The sequence below is a fragment of the Glycine soja genome, chromosome 5 (genome assembly GCF_004193775.1).
Source record: "Glycine soja cultivar W05 chromosome 5, ASM419377v2, whole genome shotgun sequence".
NCBI lineage: Eukaryota > Viridiplantae > Streptophyta > Magnoliopsida > Fabales > Fabaceae > Glycine > Glycine soja.
Window position 1 is genome coordinate 17003663 of NC_041006.1, and position 12562 is coordinate 17016224.

The 12562-nt window shown below is 35.6% G+C and overlaps 1 long non-coding RNA gene across 1 annotated transcript; it reads right to left on the reverse strand.

Annotated features, from left to right (window-relative positions):
* Positions 1-10612: 10612 nt before the first annotated feature.
* LOC114411479 lies at positions 10613-12226 on the reverse strand. Its single transcript, XR_003666463.1, has 3 exons — positions 11670-12226; positions 11299-11515; positions 10613-10984 (listed from the first exon to the last, which is right to left on the reverse strand). It is a non-coding gene; the product is annotated as an uncharacterized LOC114411479 (long non-coding RNA).
* Between the last annotated feature and the right edge of the window lie 336 nt (positions 12227-12562).

Sequence of the window (12562 nt, forward strand, 5' to 3'; positions counted from 1 at the left end):
AAGAAGGAGATGAAGATGCACAAAACAAAAAAGGACCCCTAAGGGTGCATAGATCGCATTCAAATCCTTAAAACAAAAACTAACCGGATGACGAACGAAGAACGAACAAAGAACGATGTAGAAGTCGATTACGGTCGTAATTCGATAGCGCCTTGGCCTCATTTTTATCTTCTTTCTTCTTCTTCTCTCTGATTTCTCTCAATTTCTCTCAATGTTGGACCTTGGAACCTTTACTCAGCCTCCCTCACGCCTATTTATAGCAAAAGATGGCATTAGGGGTCATGGCAACTCACCCAGGCGAGTTGTTGCTACAACCTAAAGTAACCTTGCACGCCCAGGCGAGCTAGTTACTTCACCCATAAGCTATTTGGGGGCCCAGGCAAGCCAGAGGCTAGCCTGGGTGAGCCAGGGTTCAGAAAACCCCCTGAAATGACCCTTTTGCCCCTCTCTTTCCGTATCTTTGGCATTCTTGATTAAAACATTAAATGATCATTTGTTTCGCACTGTAACTAGCGTTCAAAATCGTAAGTCAACTAACAAAAATCAAAAGATCAACAAATGATAGTCCCCGAATGAAATTAAGGTATGACACCAGCCTAAGGGGGAGGTGAGCATTTGCTTGATACACCCCATTGTCACATCATATAGTTACACTTTGTGCATGTTCTTCATGATTTGCATGCCTCATGACACCTAAGCACACTTAGTGGAGAATCTTGGATTTGATCTTGGATTAGTGGGTTGAATCATAGCTGAAATTCACTAATCATAATTAGTGAAAATTTGGCTCTACAAATTCAAGTGAAATTTGAATAGAAATTCAAATTTTTCTCCAAATTTGTGTGACACTTAGGCTATAAATAGAGACCTTGTGTGTGCATTTTGGAACTTTGATCATTTAAGAAATTAGACTTCAAATTTCAAACCTCATTCTCCTTTTTTTTCTCTCAAAATTTCGTTCCCGTCTCTCCTTATAAGAATACTTTAATGAGATGGCATGACAGACTTGTATTTCAAACATTTTGGTGTGAGCTTGTTGTAGCATATTATGATTGCTACTGTTTCTTTATTTCTTTGACCCTTTGAATGGCCAAACTAGCTTTTTATGTCTGCATGAAAGTTGTAGATAATTCTATCCTTGACATTCAGGCACTGGTCTCATTTCATTTGGATCACAATAGCATAAGCAATCTTCAAAGCATTACAATTGTGTTATATTGTGAGGACAAAATGACATCATTATTTTCATGATTAGTTTCTTCCAAGATTCTAGCCTTATTAGAACACAACTTCTTCATGAAAGATGTAGATATTTCTCTTAGGTTTCCACAACCACTAAGATAATTTGAAATGCACTTTTGTAGCTCAAGAAATCTTCAAATTATTGTACACATATAAAGCTGTTTAGGCATACTAACGTTTGCAACTTCAAGCTCAATTTTGTCCATGATTTAGGTTGTATCAAACCATGACTTGTTCATGAAATTTGAAAAACATTCTTCAAGCATTCCATAGCCACCAAGAACAACTCAATTGAATTTTTGGAACTTCAAATACAATGTCCATAATGAACTCATTCTATTGATGAAATTTCATTATGAGTGTGTTGCAGCAAGGTTGTTCTTCATGTCATGTTCATTCCACAAATCTTCATGTCTAGAAAATTTTTCTTGTCCTTTAGTTGCTTATTACCTCTCTTGGCTTGAAGTTTTTCTCTTCATCTAGTGAGTATGTTGACTTCTTTATTGTAGTACACAACCAATGATACTTTGAGTCTTCTTTAGACTTTTCAAGCTAATAATCCTTTTTTAGGGACTCATGATAGCCTTGAGTTTACTTCAATTGTTATTCTTTAGAACTTGTCTTTTTTTAATACACTTAAGTAAACTCATCATTAGGAAAAAAAACTTAGAAGGCTTATGATTTGTGTTTGAAAGGTTTGTTATAATTAACACACCAAGGGTTTTGGACTCAACATAACCCACTTGGCCTTACATTATGAGCCTAGGGGGTTTTAGGCCCCCTAATGAGAGGCCCTACCAGGTCCTAACCCATACAACCCCACTTAACTATCCATGAGTCAAGCTATTTTATAAATGATTTTTCAACTCTACAAAATATATATTTTTAATTTGATTGACGTTGTTTTTGGCCAATGTTGACTAGAGTTATTTGTTATCCACCTTAACTAAGGTTATTTTCTTTGTCAAGGCCATTTTTTGCTGATCTCAATTATGTATAATTTTGGCAAACTTCGTTAGGATTATTTGTGGTTGACCTTAACCAAGGCTATTTTTGGTCGACCTTCGTTAGGGGTATTTTTGGTCGATCTAGGCCTGAGCTATTTTCGACCAACCTTGGCTGAAGTTGTTTTTGGTCAACCTTAGCTATGATTATTTTTTATTGACATCAACCAAAGCTATTTTGGACCGACCTTGGCTAGGGTTAATTTTTGGCCAACCTTGACTAGGATTATTTTCGGTTGACCTTGGCTAGGGTTATTTTCGGCCGACCATAGTAGGTGCCATTTTTTGCCATCCTCGATTAGGGTTAATTTTGGCCAACCTCGGTTAGGATTATTTTCAACCAACCTCAAATAGAGTTATTCTTGACTAGCCTCAATTAAGGATATTTTCTCGGTCATGACTATTTTTGGTCAATCTCGTTTATGATTATTTTTTGAGACCTCAGCTAAGGCTGTTTTAGACATACTTAGGCTATGGTTATTTTTGGCCGACCTCAATTAAGGCTAGGCTATTTTAGACATACTTAGGTCAATTCTCTGCTTTTTTTTTTAAGAAGCAAATCCTATCGCTTTCTTAAAAAGAGCTTATATAAAAATTGCTTATTTTAAAGTTTAAACAAACTCTCATTATGTGTGTGACATAGGGTTTGTTTGTTTACCTTTATTTATTAAAAAATATTTTTTAATAAAATGTAGTTTTATGCTTTTCTTATGTGTTTGTTTAAATCGTGTATGCTTAAAAAAATAGTAGTTTTTTTTTTGTTTTTTTTTAAATAAAATCCTATTTGTTTCTTAAAAAATCACTTTTTTAAAATCCATCTTTTCTAAAAGTTCTTTGTTTTTTAAATTTTAACAAATTGGACAATAATTGATCATGGTCACCCATAATCAATTATGCCTACATATATAATCAATTATCAATTAACTATATAATCGATTATGTTTTCAACAAAATGGTTCCCAAAATGTGATTATGGGCCCCGAAAAATTGTCTTGTAAGGGTAAAATGGAATTTTTAATAATAATCTATTTTCTTCTTTTATTTGTTTTCAAATCAAATAAATTCTTTATTTTATTTCCAATCTATTTATTTACTATTTCTCTTAAACCAATAAGCACCAACTAGGTTCATTTTTATCCAAAAATTTCAATTTGCATCGTGTTAGTGCAAACCTCTAACTTTTGTGTCAACCTGATTTTGTTTATCTAGTCAATCTTTTGTATAAATTATTTTTTTGTTTCTTTCCCTTTCCCTTTTGTTCACATTAATTTTTTTGGTGAAGTGGTATATGTATATTGTATATATATTAGGTGATTGCATCTTGTCATGACCTGCTATTTGTGCCTTCAATTTTTGAAATTGTACTATATGATTTGAGTGAAAAATTATATTTAACAAAGTAATTTAAATAAATGATAATTTTGTAAAAATAAATCCTATTTACTCATGAAAATTGTAATATAACTAAACATTGAAATCTTTAATTTCAAGAAACATATTAGTTTTAATCAAACATATTTTAAGTATTCCCATAAATCATGATTTCTAGGACTTGTAATTCCCCCTAGGAATTATGATTTTCAGGAATGAATAAACTTTTCCTCTACCCAACGCTCCCTTAATGATAGACAATAAAAATTTTAATGAACTAATAATTGTTTATCAACAAATAAAATTGATATATTGATGGAATGTACAAGGGGTACCAATAACTCATACATATAAAACAAATATAATATATAATATTCCCACTGGATATAACCTATTAACACAACAACCAGTGTGCAAATAAGAAATAACCAATGAATATAAAAGAATCTCAATTCGTGTAACATCATTCTTGTACTCCACCAATCAAAACTTATAACAGATCCTTCTAGGCCAAGCATTTAATAGCATTTCCACAAATCTGTGTCCACCAACTCCAATATCACAGAATTGATGTTCTCCCATCTATTCCACCAACACGTGATCCAAAACCCGTATAAACCTGCACACTGAATCGATTAACAGAGACATGCAGCTGGTTGACTTTGCCATTGCATGAAGGAATAATGAAAGCCTAGTCCGCTATGCTAAAAAGAATGTCATGCATTACCGAGTCAACCATCAATGGCTTGTTTCTAAAAATCAAACCATTTCTAGCATTCCAAATTGACAAGGTCGTAGCACACCATACAACATACCAAGTCCCTCGTTAGACTTGAAGACGCTTCCTTGGTAGTGGTTTTGAAAGTGTATGAGTGGCTCCTCAAGTAATAATGTCAATAAAGCTGCCCATTTATAACATTCATTCAACACTTTTGTCATCACCCTACACAAGAAAATCATACATGATAGAGTTTCTTCATGACACCACGGGCAGGAATAATTACCATCTTGTAACTACACACCTCTTCTCCTTAAATTGGATTTTGTATACAACCTATCTAGGATAATTCTCCAGACAAAAAACTGGACCTTAGTTGGAATCTTGAGCCTCCGCACCTTGTTAACTCTGTCATCATGTTAGCAACCAAACTTTATATCAAAGAGAGACAAATATGCAGATGCAACAATAAATATGCCTTTTGAGTCCAACCAAACCCAGTGATCCCTACCACTCCCTCCATAGTGAATCCTTTCCACCTCTTGAGTAAAACTTTGTAACATTGGGTTCTTCCACTTAAATCAGGATCTTCTCCAAATCAAATTCCATCTCCACCTGCCATTCACTACTTGACCCATATTTGATATAACCTCTTGTTGTTGTTGAGAATTCACAAATAGCCTCGGGGTACTTGTGAGCCAAACTTTCCCCACCCAACCATCTATCTAACCAAAAATTTGTGTGACTTCCATCCCTAATCTTCCAATTAGTCCAATCATCGTACCACAAATTGTGTACCATGTTTCCGCAAACCAAATTCAAATCCCTCCACCATAATGATGACTTAATACTAGTGTTTTCCACCCAAGATTTCTACCATCACCATATTTTGAAAAAAATAATTTTTCCCATAAGGAATCCCTTTGATGAAAGAAATTCCATTTCCATTTTAGTAGAAGTGCTTCCTTGAAAGACACAATATCTTTGATGCCTATGCCTCCTTGATCCTTAGGTCTACATAACTTTTCCCAACTCACCCAAGCTATCCTCTTTCTCTCCAAATCACCACCTCACAAGAAATTTATTTGTAAACTAATGATCTTCCTAGCCACTATTTTTTGAATTAAAAAAAAAAGACATAAAGAATAGTGGTAAGGATGACAATACCAAGTTTATCAAACAAAGTTTCCCTAAAAAAGATAGGTATTTGTGTTTCTAAGACGCCAATCTTTTTTTCACCTTTTTTTATGATAGGCTCCCATGTCAGCTCTTTTCTAGGATTAGCTCCAATTGGAAGGTCCAAGTATGTGTAAGGAAATGAGAGAATTCTACAATTGAAGAACTCCACAACAACCCCTACCCTCCCATTTTCCACCCTTATACCTCCAAATCTACTTTTCAAAAAATTGACTTTTAGCCCAAAGACAAGTTTAAAATTTCTCAATATGTACTTGATAGTCATTACATTCCTCCAAGATATTTCACCAACAAATATGGTGTCATTCACATATTGTAAAAGATTGACTTCAATATTATCCTTCCCCATGCAAAATCCCTTGAAAAGGCTCTTAGAAGTTGCCTCCCTCATCAAACCACTTAGACCCTCTCCCACAATTGTGAAGAGAAAAGGTTTTATGGATCACCTTGTTTAAGTCCTCTCTTAGGATAAAATTCACTAAATGGACTACCATTCACAAGCACCAAACATGAGCTAGAAGTCAAACAAGCATTTATTCATTTTATCCATTTATAAAAAAAATCCAATCTACGGAGCATGTAAAGAAGAAATTTCCAACATACGAAATCATTTGCCTTCTCGAAATATACTTTGAAAACCATCCATTCCTTCTTCAACCTTTTTGCCTCATCCACCACTTCATTAGCCACTAAGACACTATGTACAAGGGACCTTCCTCCCAAAAAAGCACTTTGACGGTTGTCAATCGCACCATTAAGAACCTTTTAGAGCCTATTTCTTATTGCTTTTGCTATGATTTGTACATGCAGCCTACCATGGAGATAGGGTGAAAATCCTCTAATCCTTGGCGAACTTTGAGACTTTCGTATAAGGCTAATAAAAAAGACATTACTACCCCTTGGGAATACACCATGCGTATGAGACTCCTCCATAAACCTCATAATATCACCCTTTAGTGTACTCCAAAATTTCTTTATGAATTTGAAGTTATACCTATCCTGCCACAAACTCTTTGAACTTCCACAATCCCAAATTGCTTCCTTGATTTCCGCTTCATCAAAATATCCAACAAGCATATTATTATCCCCATGAGAGATCGTGTTAAAATGAACTCCATCCAACAAAGGTCTTTCCCAATCTCCTTCAATGAATCTAGATAGAAAAAGATTCTTTCATCACCCTAGGTTTCCTCCACCCAAACACCATCAATATGCAACCCTCTAATGAGATATTTTCTCTTTCTGCAATTCACCACAAGGTGGAAATATTTGGAGTTACAATCTCCCTCTTTTATCTACTTTGCTCTAGATTTTTGCCACATCAATAAATCATATTGCAAAGCCATCTTCCAAAATAATTCTTTGCTTTCTCTTCTAGCATTTATTTCCTCCTCATTGAGTGCTTGTGCTTCTTCCTTTCTATCCAAGTCATTCATCTCCTTTTCAAGTCTTTGACATTGATTTTGAAGATCCCCCACATTCTCAAGACTCCATCTCTTTAATTTTTTTTTTCTTCATTTCTTTTAATTTTTTCCTTTAGAACAAACGCTCCCCACCCATATGCTTCCATGCTACCCCATTCTCTTTCCACAAGTGCCACACATTCTTTCTCTTCCAACCACCAATCCACAATCCTAAAAGGTTTAGGCCCCCAATCCACCACCAAGTTCTTCAACAAGATAGGACAATGGTCGAAGATGTTCCTATTAAGAATATATTGAGTGCTAACTTCCAACATATTGTGCCACTCCCTTAAGACCAAAACTCTATCAAGTCTATTCCTTGCTTTACCATTTGGTCGATACCATGCAAAGCTTTTCCCCGCACACGGTACCTCTTCCAACTCCATTTCATGAATAAAATTAAAAACTCCCTCATTTCTCCTCCCTTGTTATCCCTACTATGCACACCTTGTCTCTCTGACGCCCTTCTTACACAATTGTAATCTCCCAATACACACCACTCCTTAATCTCTGAATTTTCTTTCCATAGCTTCAAATCTTCCCACAATCTTCTTCTTGCTACTCTTTCACATGAAGCATAAACATTAACCATCACTACATCGATCCCCTTCTATTTCCATCTTCCTTGTAAAGAAATGAAACCTTCCCCAATGAAATAATGAGGTCATTCAAAAAAATTTGCACCCTATATACATAATAAACCACCGGTTGAATTCACTGTTGGACTCATGACCCACTATACATCATTTTCCTCCCACAACCCTTGACAAAATTTCTTCTCAATCACATCATTTTTTGTTTCTTGAAGACACATCATTTGTAACTCTTCCTTACCTACCAAACTTCTAACAACCTTACTCCTCACCCTGCCCCCAACTCTTTCACGTTGAATGATAATAACTTCATAGTAAACTAGCTATATCCCCTTCATTTTGACTTCTACTAGAAGATGAAGTTGCATGTTTGTCTCTATTTTCCATGTCCATGATTCTTTTGCACATAGCTTCTCCTCTCCCACCATAGCTTACACAAGGATTTTGAGCAGTCTCCCCATACGATAGTCACACCTTCCTCCTCACTTTTAGTACTCAAGTATCTTACCATTCCTTATCCCTCCATTTGCAATGTTATTGTTTAGGGAATGTATTTTGAATCTAAGCTTCCTCCTCCTGCTTTTATTTTCATCCGTCTTTAACCCATTAAGAGTAGACAATGATGTATTAGCTACATAAGAAGGCCCACAAGACACTGCATCCCCTAGCTCCTAATCCTTAAGTGTATTACTACTAACACCCCGTACTTCATTCAAAATAATTGCACTTTCCTTGATTGGGTTCTGACGAGAGTGGCCCTCCCCCTCAATACAAGATTGGGCTTTAGACAACCCATATTTCCTTTCAGACTCCATCCCACCTTTATTAGCACAATCAATTGTATTTATTTGGGCCTGGTTGAAAGCATCCAGCCAAATTATTTTCCCCGTTTGTTTCCATTCGTTAATTCAATATCCTCCACAACACCAAAGTTTGACTCCCCATTTTCCTTGATCCCTTCCCCATTTACCTCAATATCTCCTTCTGTTTGAAAAATCTCCTTTTCACAACCCAAAGTATCACCCCTTGCCATAGATTTCCCTATGTCTCCCACATCACTTCCATTTTCGTGTGTATGCGATGACTAGTCACTCACCCTCGTACCTTTAGCCCCCTACCAGTCCCTAGGTTGTCCTTATTCCTGACCTCTGCCATCAAACTTCTATTTTGTCCCACTACCACATCCTCATAACGGGTATTTTGAAATATCCCCTGGTTTTTGTATTGTAGTTTGTGACCCTATTACACAACGCTCATTGTCTTGCTGGTCTGCTCTGTCTTTGTCTTCTCTGATCAATTCCTCCAACCCTATATGTGTCATGTCTTCGTACTCAGCAAACTCCGAAGGGATGTCTACACCAATCTCACTGCCATTTGAAGACCCATCAATGGTAGACTTCTGGTATTTCCACTCCCAACACCTGCACTGAGATGGTTTGCTTGAATATCTCCTCACTGACTTTAATAGTATGCACCTTCACATCAATTTTGAGTTTCGAACAGGATGAAAATGGTAATTGCATGTGTACTAGATTTTTTCCATACTTTGTGTGTGTTGATCCACAGTCACCAGGGATCCAAAACTCAGAACAACTTTAACCAAGATCTCCTCCTCCAATGCATGTAAAGGTAGCTTAGTACATCTAACCCAAATCAACCGGTTCGCCATCACCAATTTTGGTGACCACCTGACTATTGTATGAAACATATATTTTGTTCCATCATCCCCAAATTTCCTCCTCGCCTATGAACAAATCTGTTACTGTTTCTTTTGAAGATTCGAAGATTAATACCATGTCACTCCCCATGTACTGTAATCTTATCTCCCTTCTGTCATAAAATATTTTAGCTTCAAATGAGATCTCAAACAGTTTCAGATCACTTAAGAATCCCACCAAACACTCCTTCAACCATGCCTTCTTATCCCCCTGAACCTCAATACTTATCCCTGTCCATTCTTCCTCCTCCTTCCCCTGATTTCTCCGCTTAACATGTCATCTTTGTTTGCCTTTCCTCCATCTACCTTCATTAACATGAGTATTTCTTCTATTAGCAAGTTGATTCCATTGAATTCCGTCTACATTTCTTCCATGGCCTCCTTTTTGTTCATCCTTGTTTTTGTCCTCCAAGCTTTTCCCTAGTTGAATTTGTGCTCTTCCACTCCCTGATGTTTCTTCTTTACACTTGTGCTTTTGTATCATTTCACTCCCTGTTATTTCTGCCTTACTCCAATGTTGCTTCTGGTACCTTGGAATATTGACCAACATCTTTGTCTCCCTAATGCGTATTTGGTCAAGCTGCGACTCCAAAGCACGAATATATTTTACCTCAATAAACCTAATGAAGTCGTATCTATCCCCCTGACATTTCTCTTCCAAGCAATATACACTCCTCAAACTTTCCCATATCTCTGGAAGATTTTCCAATGTTTAGTCTCATCAAAATCATCGAGTATTTCCTCTATCAGATTTTCAACCCTGTCTCCATTGCAACCCCTTCCCGTGTTTACTCTCGACCCTCTCCCAAAGTCTCTCCTAGAACCTCTCATCTCACTTTCATTATCAACTTCAGAATTATAGTTTGTCACACTTCAAATAATTTCAATAAGCTTTTAAGCTAATACAGTTACATGTTTGGAGGACGTCTATGGCAATATTGCAATTGTGTATTTGTATCTCTAGCTATCTGCTACCTGTAATGAACTAATGATATAAGAAGGTTAATTTTATAAAATTATTATTATATTTTATCTATTTATTAGCTTTTCTTGATATCTATAAAAAAACTTATAACAACAAATATTATGGGAGAGAGGGAGTAACACATTCTTTTAAATATACTCTTCATTATTCACTATTGGAGAAATTATTAGGTCATTGATTCATCATCACATAATATGTAATTAAGTGTTGTTAATTCTTTTTTATAAAAGGAAAAATTTAGATGACGTTTGATTTGAGTGTTTTTTGTTTTTATTTTTAAAGAAAATAAAAAATAAGAGTAAAAATATATTTGTTTAAATTTAGAAGAAAATATTTTCAAAAAATAGACCCAAATCTGAAAACGAACGTTTTTAGGCTTTTATGAAGAAGTGAAAACGTAGTGACATTTTAGAATACTTTCTTCTGGATACATCTTAGAGAACTTTTAGTTAATTCCTTTTCTTCCCGGGACTCATGTAAACACATTATGGATTGAAGCATGCACTACCCTGCTTCTAGAAAAAGGTAAGAACAATAATTAACCAGTGAATATACAAGGTACCTGTTGTGGCTTTTGCTCGACACACCATCTAATACACCATGGTAAAGTGTTTAACGTGGTAGTAGTTACCAGCGTTTGTTGCATTTTTCCTTGCAAATGGGCAGCAATCAGTTATTCAAAGTGACAAAACCCCTGACAAAATACATGTTCTGTATCAGATAAATGTTTTTTTGAACAAGTTCTATATCAGATAGATTAATTATGGATTTCAACTTTTGTCCTCAGAATAAGATCATAAGAACAAATGATTGCATAAAGTGAGAAGTTTAGATAAATGACCATTTAGAAATATTATTATCTAAGGATTTAAGTGCTTCTCAAATAAGCCACCAAACAATAATGGGCTTCATATGTCGGTATAATGTACCATCACGAATTCACGATTTATACTGGCATTAAGAGGCCCGAAAGAACACATAAGATAAGACAAACTCATAGAGCCTAACCTGTGGATAAATGCCATTGTTGATAATAGTTATTGTACCATGCTACTAGAAATTAGACAAATTCATGGAGTCTAACTTGTCCATAACGTTGATTGTTTCTATCTTCTCATCATCTAAACAGGGTGAGTTGTATTTTGCAACCCACTTTTCATGATGGGCCAACTCATCCTGCCCTTCTTTAGAAAGAATTAGGCAGGTTAGTCTGCTTTGCCACACCCTGTATGTGAAACACTATCCAGATTAGGGAGAGGGGTAAAATAAGCACTCCTTGATAACGGAAAGGAAAATAAATGCCTGGATCGGATAATGGTTCATGTATCATTACTCTAAATAAAAATTTGTAACTAAACAAGAATGAAAAATATATTAACATTGTGGTCACTTGTTGATCCCAATCTTCCTATCACTTTAAGGGAAAGCGATCCTCCACTCCATCCTCTCTCGCAACCTGCATTTCAGGGCTAGCAAGCATATAAACTCAAGAACAAAAAGTGTTATGCTTACGTTCCAATCTGCGAGCAGTTTTTATTATCGCTCTTAGGAACGAAAACATGGATTTGTGAAACTCACATTTTGAAGTCACCCATGTTTTATAATCTGACATTTGAAATCTAAATTTTCCAACAAGAGCTTCTACGGGGATCTCGGGTGTCCTTTATTTGTTTCAAAGCGTGAAAGGAGAAGAAATGAGAGAGAGGTCCCAAATTTGAATTCTCCCATTAGCATTGTGGAACGTTGTTGGATCTAACGCCCTTGTTGAGACATTTAAATTCCAGATGTCAGACTATAAAATCTCGATGACTTCAAGGTTGCTTTTCCTAGATTTGGCACCGGATGCATCTGATTAGTGATTACAATGATACGCACAGTAACCCTTTTGCGTCACTCGACAAAGAAAGTAGAACAAACGATACGGTACAACAACCCTTTTGCGTCACTGCTAACTTTGAGGAGCACCACCTCACATAGTAATACCCAAGATTTATATATTAACTTATGACTTAAATATCTTTTTATTTCTTATAATTTACTTTTTTTATTTTTTATTAATCATTATTTTTTAATTCTTAAAAATTATATTTTTTATTCCTTTTGCGTCACTCGACACTTTTGTTTGGAAGAAAGTAGAACAAACGATACGGTACAACAACCCTTTTGCGTCACTGCTAACTTTGACGAGCACCACCTCAGATAGTAATACCCAAGATTTATATATTAACTTATGACTTAAATATCTTTTTATTTCTTATAATTTACTTTTTTA